This window comes from Genypterus blacodes, unplaced genomic scaffold (assembly GCF_046128005.1).
Source record: "Genypterus blacodes isolate CSIRO-AG114 ecotype Tasmania unplaced genomic scaffold, CSIRO-AGI_Gbla_v1 ptg000133l_1, whole genome shotgun sequence".
NCBI classification, from domain to species: domain Eukaryota; kingdom Metazoa; phylum Chordata; class Actinopteri; order Ophidiiformes; family Ophidiidae; genus Genypterus; species Genypterus blacodes.
This window is the reverse complement of record NW_027466935.1, coordinates 703,731-723,614: the sequence shown is the minus strand read 5'-3', so window position 1 is coordinate 723,614 and position 19,884 is coordinate 703,731.

The window sequence follows — 19,884 nt, the reverse complement described above, 5'->3', positions numbered from 1 at the left end:
ACTGAAAGAGCCTTTTTGACTGGGAGGCACTTGGAGCCAAAGCAGTCTGTGTGTGCGCAGGTGTGTGTCTGTGTGTATGTGCGTGTGAATGGGAGGAAGAGACAGAGCGAGCATGGGAGCGAGAGGGTGAGAGAGAGGAAGAGAGGGATTGCAGTCGTGTGTTTGCCTGTGTTTGGGCTGCTTGTCTTTATCTTAATGTATGACTGTGTATGTGCATAAACGAGCGCTGTGGTTATTTATCATCGTTTCATTTTTCCGCTCTATGAATAATGTCACCCTGCATGCATCTATATGATGTCCCCTTTATAAGCCTGCAGTATTGCTTTGGGGATCTCGGCTATTCGTAAATCAAAACTGATCAATTCAGTGAAACTAATGCAAGGTAGATTTCCTCTGGCTGTGCATTACTATACTAATGCTATTACCTGCCTTAGGTTTGAACACTTTTAAACAATACTACACTCGTACTTTTGTATTGGTGCAAAATGTATGATTTGAGTTGAATTTCAAGCGACGGCTACACATCGGTCTTCTGTAATAATCATCAACAGTTGAGAAAAAACAGAAAATTGGCCTCTCAGCGGAAACTTCAAATATTGGGAATGTGAATAATCAGCATGATTATCACAGCAGGGTTACTGGGGATTTGAATTAAAGGACGAAAACAACAAAATGAAACACAATTTCATCTACTGGCCAAACCTTAACAAAAGCCAGCGTAATAGTGAACAGTAATACATTTTTGGCTTAGTCTAACAATCACAGCGTCTTGTGTGATCACGCTGTGTTGATTATTTATTTAACAAGTGAGCATTGTAAAGCAACTGATAGAAAAAGGCTTCAATCAGGTTCAAGGAGAAGCTGCTTTCTTTTCTTCTCTGCCCGTTGTGATTAAACACAACTTTTTGAATTTAAGGAGCTTAGCGAAGCAGCACCGGAATCAGATTGCTAGAATTATGTTAAAATTTGAGCCACTTTCTATTGTACTCCTCAGTTGTCAGAATATTGAACTCCAACTCTGTAATCTACCTCTAAAGACACTCTTACATTAAAACATAACTCTGTAAGTAAATGTTACAACTCCAAACCCAATTACACATAGAACCATACTCTTCAGGCACTGGTTGCTAATGGTGATTCAAAGAAAGAAAGGCTCTATCTGCAAACATGATCTAATCCTTTTACATCCGCCAAATTGCATTCACTCACAACACAGTGAGTCAGATGGTTGTGATGCTGAAGTGTTAATCACAGGGAAACTGTAGGAAATAGCAGAATCAGAGTTGTGTTACTGTACGCAAGATATCTCCACTTGGAAAACGGCTTTAGTTTGAGCTCAAAGGATTTACATGTTGCCTCAAACGTCAGAGGAAAGGAAAGAGAGCAGTCACAGTTGCTGTGGTAACTACAAATGTCTTCTAAAAGAAAAAAAAAAAGGATAGCTGCTTTCGGAATGTCTGCCGACTTGCTGACAAAGACGAAGATTTGATCGCCAATGGGTTATGGCAGAGAGCCCGATGCATTCTGCGGCAGCTGACAGTGATTCACACATGTATACGTACAGGCGTTGGGTTCTTTTGATGTTTCCAGCCTGTGAACAATATCCAACAAGCTGGACGGCATCAAGAGCAAGAATCAGATATGAGCGCAATATTAAAAAGTGCAATATCCTCCATCTGACCAAAGCCTGGCCGATCCCTCTGGCTGCTAGATTAAGCGATGGACCTGACTGACTTCTTATCTGGCGTCTAGGACAGATGATTTGGACGTTTCATGACCACAGCTTTATGTGAATGTGAAGGGTATTGTCTTTGTCCTCAGCTCGGCGGTCTTTTCTTTACTTTTTTTAGTATACCAAGATTTGTCTAGAACTGTTGGTAACTTCCTGTTCTTTTCTTCATATATGTGATCCAAACAGACACTGATCCAGTCTCTCTCGCTCTCTCTCTCTCTCTCTCTCTCTCCCTTGCTGACAAAAGACAGCAAAAACATGTCAGAGACTCTCCGGAGGGGGGTGGGGTGTGTGTGTGTGTGTGTGTGTGTGTGTGTGTGTGTGTGTGTGTGTGTGTGTGTGTGTGTGTGTGTGTGTGTGTGTGTGTGTGTGTGTGCGTGCGTGTGTGTGTGTGTGTGTGTGTGTGTGTGTGTGTGTGTGTGTGTGTGTGTGTGTGTGTGTGTGTGTGTGTGTGTGTGTGTGTGTGCGTGTGTTTGTCTGGGCTTCAGTCTGAGATTGCGTTGGGATAAAAATCCTCCTGACACTCGTGCAGGATAGTCTGTATCAATGTTTACAAAGCAGCTAGACAGGCAGCAAACTCCAATAAGTTGTTTGGGAGCTCTTATTTGTCCGTCCATCTCGTAACATCTCTTTTAGGATCTTGAAGTTTATTGTATTAAACTTTGAGCCCCACTTTTGTCACCGACCACGACGCAGCGAGGAGGGAAGCTGTCTAATCGGCTCCTAATTCATGTAGCCCCCAAGGATTTTGTTGGATATGTTCCAGATAGATGCACTAAGTAACTACGGAGGACACATGATAGAACGATATGTTGACACAGCAAATCAAGGTATAATTAACATAGAAGTCAACTGCAGGATGAGTTTTCCACCATCTGACTGTTTAGACGTAACAGCCTGTTACAGAACAGATTCACACGGTAAATAAAACTACTACCCCTGATACGAGAAGACCGATTCCTGTAAAATCTTTACTCCATGTGATGAAGATGGTGAGGCAGATATTAAGATTCATTATTTGTGTGTCTGTATTTAGTATGCAGGACGCAAGCCGCATGTAGCTCACGTCCTAAACAGAGTTCACATCTGCGTGAAGAATTCTTGTGCAAAAATTCAGTTCAATCCGGTGCTGCTCGGCACAGCACGGGCCCACTGGGAGATGGGATTACACTGCAAGCGAGTGAGCCGACTCACATGATAGAAATGTATTATTTTGTGTATCCGGGGGTATAGACACATTTTGACTTATTTGTATAGATCACTGCCTGCATGTATACACTGAAGAGCAATCTAGTACACGTGGTAGAACTACTTCCTTCTATTATGTATGTGAAGTATCCGTTGGCTTTATAGATACTTGTGTCAGTTTAGTTTTAAAAGCCAATATGTATACATTCATAATACATCAGTATATAAAATCTATTTTACAATCGATAATCATCAACTACATTCTCAGGCTTTGAATCAATCTTGAGTTTGTATTATTTTCTCAAGATTCATTCTATATTCTAACAGCATTAAAATAAAAAAACAGCAAATGAATCGTCTTCGAGGAACAATGTGTTTATGTATTCATACAGCCTTGGAAATAGCTGCTTGTTTGTATTGTGCTGTAATGCAGCGGAACAGTCCAGAAGAGAGACTCCATCACAGTTGCTCAGGCAGATTCTGCTGTAGAGCTGTAACACTCAGTTCTGCATCCCAAGGAGTTTAGCACTTAAATTAAAACTTCTTGTTTATTATCTATTCAAATGCTACAAAGGTCCACGTTTTAGTTTTTTTTAAAGTGCAAAAACTAGAGCAGCATAGAGACAAATGTCTGCAAAACAGTTATTTCATTAACCTTTCGACAAAAACAGAACATCTCAATCACAAAAATAATTCCCTGTTCTGTTTGTGGAGGGAAAAAAAGACAGAGTGAATTTTGGTGGGCTTGATTTGCACAAATTACACACAAATGCCAGCGTTCGATACAACCCTTGCATATGCAGCTTGAACACGGAACGCCAAGGTTGTGTGCAGAGTTCATTCTTGTATTTTGGATGAGCCAAACAGGAGGTAATAGGCTACAAGATGAGTGAGAGCTGATACTAATGATGCAATGCCTGGGGCAAACTGACAGGTCTGCTGTAGGGGGGCCGGAGCCAGAGTCTAAGCTGCTGATGGTTATTGCTGACAGATATTGACTTTTCTTTCTGAGGCTGGGCCTGGTGTGGCTGTGATGGTGATTACCATGTACCACTTGTTGACATGTGGAGTACCTCAGGCACATTCAGAGGTTCAGGGGCCCACACAGCGTCGCTGCAAAGTGCGTCTTACACAGTCAAAATAAGCTGGGCTGGAAATGAATAAGATCCTTTCATCAGAATTCTCTCGTCTATGGTCTATGGATTATATGTTATATCTTTTCCTGATGAAAGCATCACTGCAAATTTGTTTTCCATCTCAACTACATCCTATGTATTCAGTGATGGTAACATTTTGGGATTACACATCATTTTCCACTGTTCTGATGAAGGGAAATGCAGAATGTAATTTCTGGGCACAAAGTAGCAATTAATAAGGTTGCATTTAATTAGATTTTGTAATATTAATGTGCAGGCTGAGATCATTTAAGGCAAATCAGCCCATGGTTCCTTCACTTGCATATTAATGGCACCAGGGCAGTTTGCATTATAGGGTATGAATACCATTTAAATAGCATGTAATACATATAAATTGTAAGGTTTTGTGTCAACCATTAAATAGTATTCAAATGGATCCTCCGACTCCTAAAAAGGTTAGTTTTCATTAAGTAATTGGAAGTCAGAATAGGCGACAACGGAGCCGCTTTGGCTTTTGGCAGAATTTGTATTTGTATTGGTTTAGCATATAAGAGAGGAAAACCCATGTGGTAACAACAACCTCAGGGATTAAGCTATAATGGAAGCCGAGTTAGGCCTTTGCTCTGCGCCAATCAGTCAGGTGCGCATAGTAAATAGTTTTGCACCTCAAACCGCCTTTAGTCATCTTTTAACGGTCACCTTTGACTGACGTAAACAAGCTTATTCGACAATTCTGATGATAATTTAGTCAGACAGGCTAGATTTGCATTCCTCTGCACAATATCATTCAGAGGCCAAATGCAACCGCACTGAGTGCTACCCAGGTCCAAAACACACTTGAGCTTGAGGAAAAGTCGTCGATATGTGGCTGTTACATCATTTGTGTTGCTTCTCTTTTACATAAATGAAGTTGTGACTGCTGGTTTATAATTAATGGTGTATATACCCAAAGGTAGAAATGTAGAAAGATGTCCAAATTGCATATGTACTGCAGTGGGTAACAATATAGATTCCACTCTGCCCTTGTGTTGTTGCATTTGAGTGTTCTTCAATGTCAGCTGAAGCTCTGCAAGTGTGATGTTCCCGACTTCACATCACGTCAGCATGACCTGAGATCACGTCACCGAAGTTGCGTTCATGTCACCAGTTTGCATTCTTATACATCCTTGTTGTTTATTATTAGATGTGAGATGAAAGAGAGGGATGCATCTTGTCATGACGCCCTCTGCCATGGAAACTCTGTTGTTTCTGCGCCTGTGATCTGATCTGCTCACGTCTGGGAGCTTGAAGTGTGCTGGCTTTTTGTGGCGCTCGTCTCAAAACATCATTTAGCTCTATCAACCTGCTGTCAGGTTGTAACACGAGCTTTCACGGGGAGAATGTTTTAAAAATAACAATTAATTTCACAGATAAATCACAGAATATGAACATCAACAGAGCTGTAAACACAAACGGCTTACATTGTTGCAAAACGTGAATTAGATTTAACAAATTCGACCTTCTTCTTTCTTTGCTTTTCTAAGTGATAGAAAACGTAGAAAAGATAGAAAAGGTTTCCTTCAACCTAAATAATAGGGAGTACAAATATGCCACTTGTGATGCGATGAATCCAGCCTGATTGCTATGCCTCTAAAACGTATCCAGCGATAACAGGCTGGAGAAATTAATGTGATTTTTATGCAAAAGAGGGATGGAAGATATCTCCTTATTCAGCGACTTTCACAAAGGGTATTAAATGATAACAGGTCAGATACTGAGGACAAATAGAACATTTCCAGCCAAGCTCCCCCTGTGAATCAGTCTCTGATCTGAGCTACAGCCCCGGCAGTGACTAGATGACACTTGAGCACCAATATTGGGGTGGTGAACCATGAACTAAATGTGCTTCCCAGCTGAAATCTTCATGAACACTACACCTGCTTTGCTGCATAAAAATGGACACAGCCACATCGGAAGAACTATGGTTTGTAATATTGGAACAATGCACGTTTATTGTTGATATCGATAGCAAAGATGAGAACAGTATCTCCATGGTAAAGATCAGCCGCGCCAAAAATTCAATTACTCCTTTGGATCACCTACACAAGTGCGACCGATATATGTGTCCGCATGCATACAGAGCAGCGTGATCTGACTGGAGAGGGGCCAGACACCCAAAATATACACCAAAAAACTCTTAAAAGCTCCAGAGATTTCACTTCTGCTTCCACTTCTGAGAGAATTTTGTTTCTACCATCTCAGCTTACCTAAGGGATTACAATAGCTTGCAGTCAAAGTAAACAAGTGCACTGGTGCACCTCAGATCCTTCTTCAGAGACTGACAGACAAGCAGATATAGACATAGACTAGATATAGTGTGCTGTTGAAAAATAAAACCATACACTGCAAAATATCATATCATTTCAGTGATTTAAGCCTGTTTGGATGCTCCCCAGTCTGACAGTGAAGTGTGCACATAGATCACTGAATGTATGTAGCACCATTAAAAATGCTTTATTGCTGGTGGTCCTGGTTTCCTGGCTTGTCTCGCAGCATTCTCAGCAGTCGCAGTTCTGCCACACGAACCAAATTGTTGAGAAATCTGCTTTTCTGGAGTTTGACGCCATATTTCTTCCACGAGTACGTGATGCATCATCCCGCATCGCAGTAATTCAACGGACAAGTAAGCTGGACAATTTTCTGACCCAAACCTCAACATCCAATTCCTCTAATATCCACTCTGTGCTTCTACGTTAGAGTCCAATTTGATTTTTTTTTCTCAAGCAATTTAGACCCAGATGGGCTTGATTGGTTGAAAGGCTCTGCGCAGAGAAAATACACACCACTCAGCTTTTTTATGAATGGTTTCCTATATTATGTTGTATGGTGTCCTATAATGTTTTATAGATCTTTGGAGAAAGGGAGTTTGGATTTGTTATTGTTGGGAGTAAAAAAAAACGTCTATTTCAATCAACCGCAGCTCTTTTGAGGTGTATTAAACCGACAAAATGGTACAGAAAAGGCATAAAATGTCAGTTTTGCAGTTCAAAGAGGCTCTGATCACACTGCTCATTGAGCATGTGTAGATTATTAATAATTAATTGGCTGCTGTATAATCTATGCTCCTCACTTCAGTCACTGGCAATGCTGTGTGTTAGGCGCAATTACAGTGCAATAATGAAGGCCCCATGGAACCAGACTAGAAACCAAACATAGCATCTTGTTTGGTGCACAATTAATTAGAACCCCGCATGTAAAAGAAAATCATAGATTACCCCGTAAATCAATTGACTCTCGGTACGACCCAAAAGCTATAATAGCCTTAAACTCACATGCTACTCTTTCCAGTTATAACCAAAGTTCTCACCCTGGGCGGTTCCTTCATAAACAGGCACCGATATGCAATAAACAATACAACATGCACCCTTAGGGAGGGCGCCCTCGAGCCACTCAAAATAACAGCCTGTGGCAAGCGGAAACGAATGATGACTTAACTCTGTTACACCCGCCTGACAGCCCTCCCGGTTAAACCCGGACACTGCGGTGATCACCCTCCATCTTTGCAACTAGAGAGGAAAAGGAGAGTTTAAAATGATAAAGTTTTGTATCTGACAAACTCTGACACAGGAGGCTCGTCAGACAGCTTTTTAAACAATCGTGACTTATGTCTGCGTGTGCCAGGGCTCAATGAGTGAGTCGCTGCTGGGCGGAGGACGAAGATTAACCCTCCTGTCAAAACAAAATGTTTTTCTTATTTCAATGACAAGTGGTTTGAAGAGGAGGCTTTTACACTCTCATTTCTTTCGTGTGTGTGTGTGTGTGTGTGTGTGTGTGTGTGTGTGTGTGTGTGTGTGTGTGTGTGTGTGTGTGTGTGTGTGTGTGTGTGTGTGTGTGTCGAGAGAGAGAGAGAAAGAAAGGGATCTGACAGTTTGATGTTGTGCATATAATCAATAACAATTGGTATCCAACTATTAGTTTTTGTATCCCTGCAGCTTCTTTCTCATCGGTGTCGGAACCCTCCTGGGAAACTAAATCACTTCCAGTGGTTGACAACACAAGCTGCATGGAACATCTATTTCAATTCACAGTACTCCCTTTCCAAATCCTGAAACGTGCCGGCATTCGTTTCGTCATTTTCCATCAAATACGGATTCAGATTCATCAGTTTCCATTGCTGTTTTCGTAACGTAGAATGTATTTGCGGAATATTAGAGGTAATTCCCGTTTCCATCAGCTGTATTGATAAATATTTTGATGGGCAAAACCAATTCTTGTGAAAAACCACACATGGTAAACCACTTAACGGCCTAATGACAGAACAGTTGCTCTCCCAATTCACAGAACACGGCGACACACTGATTTCCCCTGAACGTAGCAGTTAATTTGGAGTTTGTCTGCCAACGTTGTTGTCTCAGACGGCCTGTTCGACATGCTCGTTTCGCCTCTCAACAACTTTTCTCCTTGCGGGCACGCTGCAGTTATGCAATCCCACGCACAGGATGAAGTCCCTCAATGCCACTCACACACGCACACACACACACACACACACACACACACACACACACATGCACACAAATTCCATCCTAACATTTCATGTCATTTTTGTGACTGGATTCCAAGATTCTGTCTGCGTTTCCCGTATCCAGTGAAATTATAGAATCCTTAATAATGAAGCACCATGAGACATTTTTGACAGCTGCTTGTTAACGTTCCTTTTTTGCCTCCACACCGTGGTCACGCTGACACGGGGGAGCCTCTAGCCCCGGCTCCAGGGCATTAGTTATTAGTCACTTTGGAACCAACCATTGTTACTAAGTTCAGCAACCGGTACAAATGAGTCATGAACCCAGCGCCATCATTGTGGAATTGTGGCATTTATCCTCCAACCAGAAGCTGTTACACTCCCGGTTTGATTATGGGTACCTGCACGCCTTCATGCTGCTCCATCAGCCAGCACCCGGACTTGACTCTCGATGCTTCCTCAGACAATCCACGAACGATCGGTCCCCGATGCTGATCCAGAAGATTGACCGAGGACACTTCTCCTCCTGCACCTGGAGTCATAAACAGACGAGCGGAAACAATTAATGAAGGCTACCAATGTCTGTACTGTTCTATACAATACTATAACGAGTAAAGTGAAGTGAATTCAAGTCAAAAGTCAGACATTTCGATGCTGCACTTTCATAGTTCCCACCCATCGTGACCACATCTGCTTTATTAACAACAGGGTCGTCCATGTTTTAAATGCTTTTATCATGAGCTTCACCCTGTTTTAATCTGTTTATGTTCTATCCTAATCTGTTAATGCTTTGTCTTAATTGTAAGTTGTTGTTTTATTAGCGTGTTTTATGACTGTGCCCATCCTGTGAAACGACCTTGGGAGCGAGAGACGTTTCTACACAATAGAAAAGAAACGTCTTATTATTACTGAATTGTATATAGGACACATACGGCAGATAGGAAAAAGAAGTGACAGTCACGACGCACAGGAAACAAAGTTGACACAGTTATGGAGAGTTCATAAATAAACTGGCTAAAACGAGAGAAACGGAATGGTCTAGACTAAAACATGTGCACAGGAGAAGGAAAATGGATTATATCTCCAAGCCTCTGATTAGTTTCCAGGCTACCGAATAAAGGTAATGCATAAACAAATGAAAAAAAAAAGAAGACAAATAAAACCTCACTAATTAAATAACACCCCCCCCAAGCCACAATCATCTCTCCAGATACTCATCTTGAGACATGTATCCCAGTCCTTTGTCATGATATAAAATGTCTCTAATCTAGAGCATCATCACGTCTCACCAGTATGTCCCGATGTTATCATCTGTCACAGCTGGGGGAGAACGCGCTGCAGCTTAGATTAGGAGAGTTAAAAAAAATAAAAAAATCCCAATTAATCAAGAGCTGAGTGGGGGAAAGAGTTTCAATTTATTGTTCCAAAGATGGATGCTTCTTGTACCTCACTGCAGCGTGTCAGAGTTCAGGGGTTTAAGGGATTGTGGACCTGGCTTACTCTGTCTGAAAGGGGGACAGTTATTGAGTGCACTCGTCCTTGGGGTCTGACAAGGGCTTATGTGCTAGTGATGAGAGCGACAATGGTAGTTGGCCCTGATTGTGTGCAATTTGTTGGCTGTACAAAGCACCGGGCTGGAAAGGAAAGGAAAGGAAAAAAGGAAAGGAAAGGATGCACTTCAGCAATGAACTAAAAATAAAGCCATAACCCAAGTGATAATAGTGTGAACATTGCATCTTTATAACACAGATGGTTTTGGATAACACTGCATGTTTTTGTCTGGTATGCTAATGCTTAACAAGTGCTTGCAACACATGATCCAATACAAACACAGGAATACACACAGTATACAAGTCCAGAATAGCTGAAAATGTCCACCCTTGGTACAAATCTTGGCTAGGAGGCTCTTTCTGAGGTAAATACTGAAAAACTAAGCAGTTTCCACCAATGTGTGAATATGGAACTTAAACTTGTGCCAAAATAACCCAACACACACAATCAGCACATAAACTATTTACAATGCAGAGACAGATAAAGGTGTTTGAATGAATAACTGCTATGGTTTTAATTCAGGGAACATGCAAGTCCCCTCAGTCATCAAGTGTGTGTGTGGTGTGTGTGCGCGTGTGTGTGTGTATTTATAGTGTAAAGCTAAACCGGTGCTGGTCGGGCTTAGGTGTTCATCATAACAACAATAACAGGAGAGAGAATAAGTTCTATGATTGGTTTACATTCGACAACATGACCAGCAATCTGTTGATGAAGAGCTGTTGCCCTCTGTAGTCATCCTTGTATAATGTTGCTTTTTTTAAAACAAGGTTTTAAAGTATCGCTGTAACAGAATGAACTGCTGGAACTTATTTCCAACAGCAACCAATCAGAGAGATTTAAACATTGTTTTGAAGTGTTCTTATCTGTTTGCAGTCTGAGATACGGGGAAAAAAAGGATGAATGATGATGTTGGTTTTTATTTTCTCTTTCTTACTATCAACAAAATCCCATCAAAAGACCAAATACCACAATAAATTTGTCCTGCTGAAAAAGAGTCTCTGGTGATTTACTACCAGCGAAGGATAATAACAATAATATCATCCTCAGATTCCTCTCACTATTGCAAAAATGTACCTTTCCTTCCACTCCTATCCAGCATCACACACACACACACACACACACACACACACACACACACACACGTCATATTAACATTTAGCAACTTTGCTGTAGGGGCTTCAATTCAATGATGAGCTTGGAATAAAAATAAACACGAGGCTAATGTTTCTTTCTGTAGGGTTAAATGGCAACACTGAGGTTTAAAACTAAAATAATTGGGAGTGTTGGACTGGCATTGTTTTTAAATGTTCTGTAAGAATGCATCATATATTTATTTATGATTATTTTCCACGCCATCTTTGCGTATTTGTTGTTCTGCCTCGGCTGCAGGAATAACACACAATTAAGCCTCACATGCAAGCTGTTCCAATATAAATTGTCCAATGTTTATGCTAATTAAGACTAACGGAAATGGAAATGGAAACTTCTACGTTCTTAATTGCTCTAAATGTGTTAGCATGGAAGTGTGTGTCTGCATACATGTGTGTTTGCAGCCTGAAAGAGGCTGCTTCTCTGAGCTCTGCATTTCCCTCGCCTGGGATTTCTGCTGGCTCCGCAGAAGGCACAGTCGTGATTGAGTGGTTTTCCGTGGATCAATAATCTTGGACTGTGGCGCATCAAGGACAACAACAGATCCTTACATCCCCCCCCCCCCTCCCCCCAATAACCCTCAAATGCCTCGACCACGCCCTCCTGTGTGGAAACAGGGTCTCACCAGTTAAAAAGAGGGGACGCGGTGCTTTGGCACGATGGAGCACTCGACCCACAGAGTCGAGGCAACAATGATAAAACAGGTTCTCATTAGTCACTCATTCTCTGTTCTGCTTTCTCGCCCGGGGCTACTTTCACTCCTAAGCCCTTGAATATATCCACACTGCATAAGCACATAGACATAGCAACATACAAAAATATCTTTCAATTAGATTGTCTTAATGCAGGAAGCACACACACACACACACACACACACACACACACACACACATCAGAGGAGGCATCAACAGATCTGCACAGTGCAGATGCGGAGCACCTCCAGCTAAAAACCTCAAATGCCAAATGTGTTTGTCTTTAAAAAGCACATTCTTTATTCCTGATGTCAAATCTAGACAGCTGTGTAAATAATAACGCAGAGCCGTTGCATCATATTATATTAATAATACTTATCTTTAATCCACACTGATGCGGCTCTCAGATGGTCATACTGATGGTCCGACTTGGTGGTCGGGGATGATTTTATTCAGGCAGCGTGGGAGGTTTACATATTATCAAACTGCTTCTATGCCCCGCAGTTCATCTGCTTGCTTGTTTATCTGTTTATCCCATGCCATTACTGTAATTAGGTCTTTGTACTGGAAGCCACAGCAGCTGTAACAAAAGCTCAAAGCGGCATACGAAGACAGAATGATGGTAAATAGGACAAAAGCAAAATGGACTATGTGCACAGCTCTCTCTGAACTGAAATAAGTCAGAGGCCTGGCAGCAGTGCATTCTGTAATTGCTCCCTTCAAAGAGCCCCTGCCTTGCCAGGACACAATGGAATGACCTTTTTGTGATTGCAAACCTCTATTAGTGGTGAACCACAGTGGTAAAAGCCATGGCCTCCCCTTTTATACTGTCCTTTGCTGTTGTCATTGTAATTACATAAATCCACTGTTTTTCCACCATGGATATTTTCTCATTCATTTGATGAGTCTATACGAATCTATATTGTGTCAAATGAGACAAGTCTTGGTTTCATTTTTGAACTTCATTTTGCAGTGGTTTTCTTTCTGTTCATGTGCATCTTCCTCTCAGTCATCTCGCCTTAGAAGAATACACTCCCTGGCCGTCACTTCACATGTACACCATCTGGTTGTTCTTTGAAACACTGACATGTTTGTTTGAATAACTAATTTGCTGTTGAAGCCATTCTGTGGCCACAGGAAATGCAATTTTAATACACAACTGCCGCACTCACTGTATGAATATTATACCCACTTACATGTACACAAGCTGTTGTATGTGCGGAAATAGCACGGAAATTGAAATACGTTTCATTTGCTAAGCCAACTCTGGAAGAGACTGCAGAATGATGTAGCACACTGGCATTGCCAAGGTCTATAATGAGTTATAAGAAATAAGAAATTTGTGGGGAAATAAGGTAGATAGCTGAAATTTCAAATGCTAACCAATTACACGTCATTCTGAATTTAATAGCAGAATTTGACTCGTCATGCTGGATGATTTATTAAAGTTGTAAAATAACTATTTCGCCCGTGTGTTTCCTTTGTCTGAAAAAGTAATGTGCCAATATTGCATGGTGTGCTGGCGTCAAAGCATACAAAATCCAAATTATATACATTTCGTCTTCCATGACCTCACAACAATCAGTTTTAAATATTGCTGGAGAGACGTAATAAAAGAAGAAATAGCCAACGTGGACAAGTTAGATGTCGTTTTGTGTTGTTCTCAAGCCGCCTAAACACCATCAACATCAACAACATCATCTTTTACTTTGACATTCCAATCTATGGAACACCGCTCAAGCCACGCTCACATCACCGGCTCTGATTGCGCCGGCTCGTGATATGGATACGGAGCGACTATTCCATAAATATGGAAATTTGCCTGTATCAATTTTGTTAAAGGGAAGAGCACGCAAATACTTTAATCAAAGCAAAGTTACTCATTCGCTTTCATCACCCATTTTCACAGCCAATCAAAGAACGTCCCAGTAGCTAGCATGCAGAGAATTCTGGGCTGCATGCCTTGGACTACCACCAACACCAGACCCTGCCTAAAGCAAATGTTAATTCACTTACATTTGGTGTCCAGCTAAAGTTAAAATGGAAAGAAAATTATCCTCTTGCTCAAAGATATCAAACTTATAGGCTTCCTCTTCCAACGCCTCTCTCAGACGCTCCTCTATTTGCCCAGCATTTGAGGACGCAGCAGCTCTGAAGCATATTTACAGAGCTGTATATTAATATTTGCCATATTTTATCATCACATTTATAATCACAGTGCTTGAGACGCAGCGCTGCCCAGAGAGGAACTTATTTCAGAAAAAGCCGGCCTGTATCTCCTCCCAGCCACACAGTATCTGTGTGTGCCTATGAACAGGAATGAGGAGCTGATCTGAAAGCCGCCGTAACTCCATGCACTGATAATGTACTACTCCCTTTTATGATGTATTCATCCAACTTCCCTTTCTTTTCCAGTCTGTGTCACGTTGCACAGGGTTCAAATTAATGTTTACACTTACGTCTGTGTGTTTAAACCAACCAGAGCTCTTGAAGTGTAACTCAGCCACATGCAATCTGCCCAAAGTTTGCACAAGTTTACAGTTTTCTCCAAAGTGTCCCGTTCCATCACTGTCCCTATTCACAGTTATATTACAAACATGACAGTAATGTAACTTTGACACAAATAAAAAATGACGCTGCCCAGTGATGGATTACTTATGTCAGCAAGTCTTTCCGTTTACTTTGACATCCTAGAGTTATAATCTGGAAACAGTGGCTTTCTGGAAGGCATTAATCAAAAATTGTTGGAATGGAAAAAAAATGCTTGCACGGTTGTCAGAAAGAACAATAAACTGCATCCAAGCTGTACATTTTTAAAGCACTGATGAAACAAAACTAGTCAAACTATAACTTTAGACTGTTCGTCATCCTGTGAACCAGCAAATACATATCTGATGAGTTGAAGTTAGAATGTTAAATGTAACATCCTGACATTCATATAATCAAATATTGTGTCTACATCATATTTCATAAGCTGATTAAAGTCCAAACAGCCAATATTTGTCCCTGCCTCATCTGGATTCTGTAAAAACACCATCTTGTCATTCCATTGTTACACTCCACTTCCAAGATTTTCCATTTTGAACTATTAATGAAACTCTTTAATTATACATTACCAATATTGATATTCATGTTCACACATTACCTGTTGCATGTTTGTCATGCTGATTCCCTCCCACTCGTGAATGTCCAGGGAAACAAAACACTTCGCCCCATCATTTGGATTCTGAGCAGCTTCTGAATTCTTAACGCGACGTCTCTTCTGTTATGAGAATATTTCAAGCGTATCAAAAATTAACAGGCGTGGGAGCAGTGGGAGGCTTTATTTCCTCCTTCCACTGAACAAGAAACTATATCGCAATCATCATACCTGTGTGAACACTGGAGGATTTATTCTTTATTGCCCTATCTTTTCAGAATATGGTTCAGTGAGTGAGTCATTATGATCTCAGTGTGACACAACTGTAACAGTTTACTTAAATATTAATTTACAAATGTTGCTCAATGTCCAAGTACATCTTTATTTCTCTATATTTTCCTTCTAAATGCCTCCTCAAATAATCAAGGCTGGAGTTTAATGGACATGTGTTTCAACAGAGCAAGAGCTGTAAGTAATCCAGAGAAAGCATGAAAAGTTACGACCCTTGACCATCATTACTGATGCAGGAATGAGGAAGATCAAACAGTGGCTTCGCAGTGCTGGAGAGTCGAGTGCTTTGCAGCACCAGCGGGAGTGAGTATTAGTTTCAAAGAAGACGGCCTGGCCTCGGATCCCCCAGGACGAGCTGGAGGAGGTTTTTTAGGGGGGGGGAATGAGTTTTGGGCGCAGCTCTGCTCGCCCCATTTGCAGCATCGACAGCACTGTTGGCTTTAAAATGGAGAGCTGGAGGATGATGCCGACTGTGAGTTTTAAAGCTTAATATGCCACAGATAACGTCTTTGTCATTATGATCAATATTGTCTGTTACTTGTGTGCTCAAACACAACTAATCTCATAATTCAGTCTCTAAATATGGAATATGGACACTGGAGTGCATCACACACAAAACCAAACACACACATTATTGTTCCAACATTGGCTTGAGCATATAGCTAAACACTATAGGAAATGATAAATTATTGCCTTTTTGATTCACATACACCACAGGGGTCTTCTGCGATGTTTGATCGTAGACTTTGTGATTAAAAATGAGCTAAATGTAAGAATGAATGAATACAAATACATGTAATCGTCACTGTAATGGTTTGAACATACAAAAAAAGCCATTCAGTCATTAAGTCATTATTTCTGCAGCCCCAGTGTTCTTCTGGTTAATGAGTCACTGAGATTGTTGTGTTTGCCCCATTTCACTGGCTGCTGCTTCTTAAAATAAAAGAGCACACATGTTAAGGTCAAACGCGTTGTAGTGCATTCAAAAGGACGTCCTCTCCTAAAGGCTCACAAACGACCTGGGTAGCATTTCCAGCACTCCACAATCCATATTTTGTAATTCCAAGGAGAGAAATGAGTCTAAATAAATTTAGAAAGTTAATGAACATATCCAGCGCCGTTGAGCAAACTAAAGGCGGAAAAAGATTGGATATTACAATAAATGATCTCTGCTCAAAATCAACCATGAACTACTTACAGAAACAACAAATTAGGTTTTGGCAATGTAGTCTGAGACACGAACATTATTGGAAATGTGTGATTAGATCGCAGAAGATTAGATTGCCAAAGTGCGGTTCATCCAAGAAGACCATATTAATATTTCTGAAGACGAGCGGTTCTTCTTGGAAAAGTGGAAACGCAATCCTGAAGCAGAATGCAAATAATGTGAACAGACTGGTTTCTGTTCAAACAGGTGTCTTACAGTGCCAATTTAATTGCTGTGCATTTCTTTTAGTTTGGAAAATTGAAATATTCATGGTGCATGCACCACAGAGACCAGTGATGTCATCGCTGGCAAGACCGTCTATTTGCAGTACTTGCAAGTGGGAAGCCGGTGAAGGATCATGCCCTTGTCACTGTATTAGGGATTCCAACTGGATAGTAATAGCACCTGCACAGAGGGGGTGACAGCATGAACTATGTGCGAGCATCTCACAGACACTCGATGGAGCCCACTTGGCAAGAGAGAAGATGGAGCCGGTATTGTCGCATTGAAAAGAGGTCACGTGCACGGGCCAACGGTTAGAGAGCGAAACGGGCAATTTGTTCAGAAGAGGGTGGATTTGCTTAAAGGCTCCTGCGCACTGCCTGATTTTGGGCTGTCAAAGAGGAAAGACAACACTTGCGAGTAAAACGCGGTCATCAATCAACAAATCAGCCTTTGACTGCAGTGTGAGTGAGCGAATCCTGCCTGTGACAAAATCCAGCACTATAATCTTACAAGGAAACATGACAGATACTGATCTCACACAGCGCAGCATACAGTGAATGAATCTACTCGCACATATATGTAGGAGTCTGAACACTATACATGTGTCTATGCATTTTTTATGTAAAGCCGTTTCTCTTGACCATCTCTGTGCCTGCTCTTATATAGTGCCAGCGTTCCTTGTACGGCCTCCTGTCTGCCACAGCCTCTTATATACACTCAGTGCATTGTACATCACTGGATTTACTTCAAATAGCGTGGCTACCCCCTACCGCCAGTCACTCCCCTCTATTTTCTGCGCGTTACGTGAGTAGCATTGATGTAACATCCCCAGACAATGCCCCGGGTTTCTTATTCAGTGGGTATAGGGCCTGTAAGTAGCCATCTATCAGAAAATCAGTGCCCCAAAACCAGCTCTAATTGTGCTCAAGCTCTCTGCTGACCGCTGCCAAAGCTGCATCAGATTAAGTGTGTATGGCCAACACATTAAAATCCAATCAGTTGTTTATTGATGCAGCCCCAACGAATGCAAGTGTCATTATTATTATTATTTATTTTCAACCCTTCACCCTTAGTTTCTTTCTTTCTCCCTCTTGATTTCTCTTCAACTTTGCCAGTTTTCCTCTTAACCTTTGGTCGCCTGCAGTCTAAGCTTCAAGCTTGGACACATGAAAGCAGAGCAAGCCACACTGCATGTCACGCTTGTTTGTCATGGATGCCTCTTGATGGGTAAAGAAGAGGACACCAGACGTGGTTGCCCCGGGCGACACAGTCCTTGCTGGGTGCGACTATCACGGCAGCGGGTACATCTGCCCATGTCTGCCAAGTGCTTTGGAGCGCAACAATGATGGCCAGGCTTCACCGGTACACCAATTTAAACTGCATTAAAGTCATTATTAAAATTGAATGTGGACTTCCAAAGCATTATTATACTGTTATACTGAATGTAGACACTTGAGGAGAAATTTGATGGATGCTCTGGCAATATTGAGAAATTCCCTGTAGGAAACCTTTCAAACTGAACTAAAAGCTGCAATATTTGTGAGAGTCTGTAATTTTGGCCAATTCCTGGAATATTCCAGCAAAATAGTTACACCGGGGGGAATCCTGACAAACACTCAGCACAAATGGAGCCATGTCCTAATGCGTGTGGGACCTATATATTCCCTGAAGTTGTCCTCCCAGGCAACAGTATTACACTAAAACACAACTTTTTAAACCGTCTTGCTATTTTTTTTCTTTAACTGCCACCAGTTTTCTAGAAAAATCATCACGATATTCAGCAAACGTTTGTATTGCGTTATTTCTTTAAACAAAGCTGCTGCAGATGTCGTCATTTCTTGCCCCAATTGTCACAAAACAACAACAGAGGCATAATTACAATTCATTTTCCTGGTCAATGCCTTGTCATGTCTCCTTCCTTTTTTATTGTATCTTGACTATTCTCCTTCGTTTACCATTCCCTGTATTAATGCCTGTATTTATAGTATAAAAAGTGAACTTCACCATTTCACATGTGTGTGGTTGTTAATAGTTAGTCTGCCGTTTCCATTCCTTTACATCTTCTGCCGGTGTCACTCTGCACCACCTTCTCGTTCACTTATTTGCACCCGCGATCCCTCCAGCAATTTTCCACCTCTTTGTAACTCTCACTTTGCATCTTTTAGCTCTCTGCCTCCCACAGCTGTGCTTTCCCTTTCTCTTTGAATCGTGCCTGTCACGAGCTCAAAAGCTCTTATTCCCCGATTTTCTCTCAATGCTTTTTCCCTTTTTCCTCAGTTTATCAACCCGCCGATGCATCTGCCCTTTCTCCCTACCCCTCTCCCGTCTGCTTTGCTCTCATCCCCCTTTCGCCCTCTCACTTCCACCCTGACTCAAGCAGAGGAACAACCTGGACCTCTTTGAACAAAAATGCTAATGGTCTGCTAATGGATCCCATGTCGGGCTCGGAACTCGGGCAACAAGCCAAAGAAGTGGATTCAGCTTTGCACAAAACACAAGCACATAACCAAAATACATAAAATGGCCACTTTATAAAAAAGGTACATGTCTGCAGCACTATATCAAATATAAGTCTCATGGAGCTATTGTTGAAGTTCCACAGGATCTTCTGCACATGTAACATCCTTTAGACATTGTTAAATAGTTTCCAAATGAGCTGGAAATTACAGTTTGTCCACCTCACAATGTGACCCAAACACTATGTCCTGCATTGGCACTAAATGCAGAGTAGTTGAATTTTTGAGCAGAATGTGCAGTAGATGGATTTAAGCTGTGCAGGTGCAGATTGTGAGTCTAGCGTCGCTGTGCTCGACACCAGCATGTGTTTCTGTGAGCCAGACACCTTGTCCACGCAGGCCATGCAGCAAAAGCAGCATGTCAGCAGCAAAACAGCAGCTGCAAGTCCTTTGTCAGTGTCGACACTGCGAACCATACAAGCCACAGCACTGCTGCTCTGAACTCGGAAGTGTTTGAAGAACAGAACAGAACAAACGTGTCATTGTTCCAAGTTCAGTGGCAAGAAATGTACTTGTACTAAAATACACTTTTATTCCGGACTTGTACACATAAAACA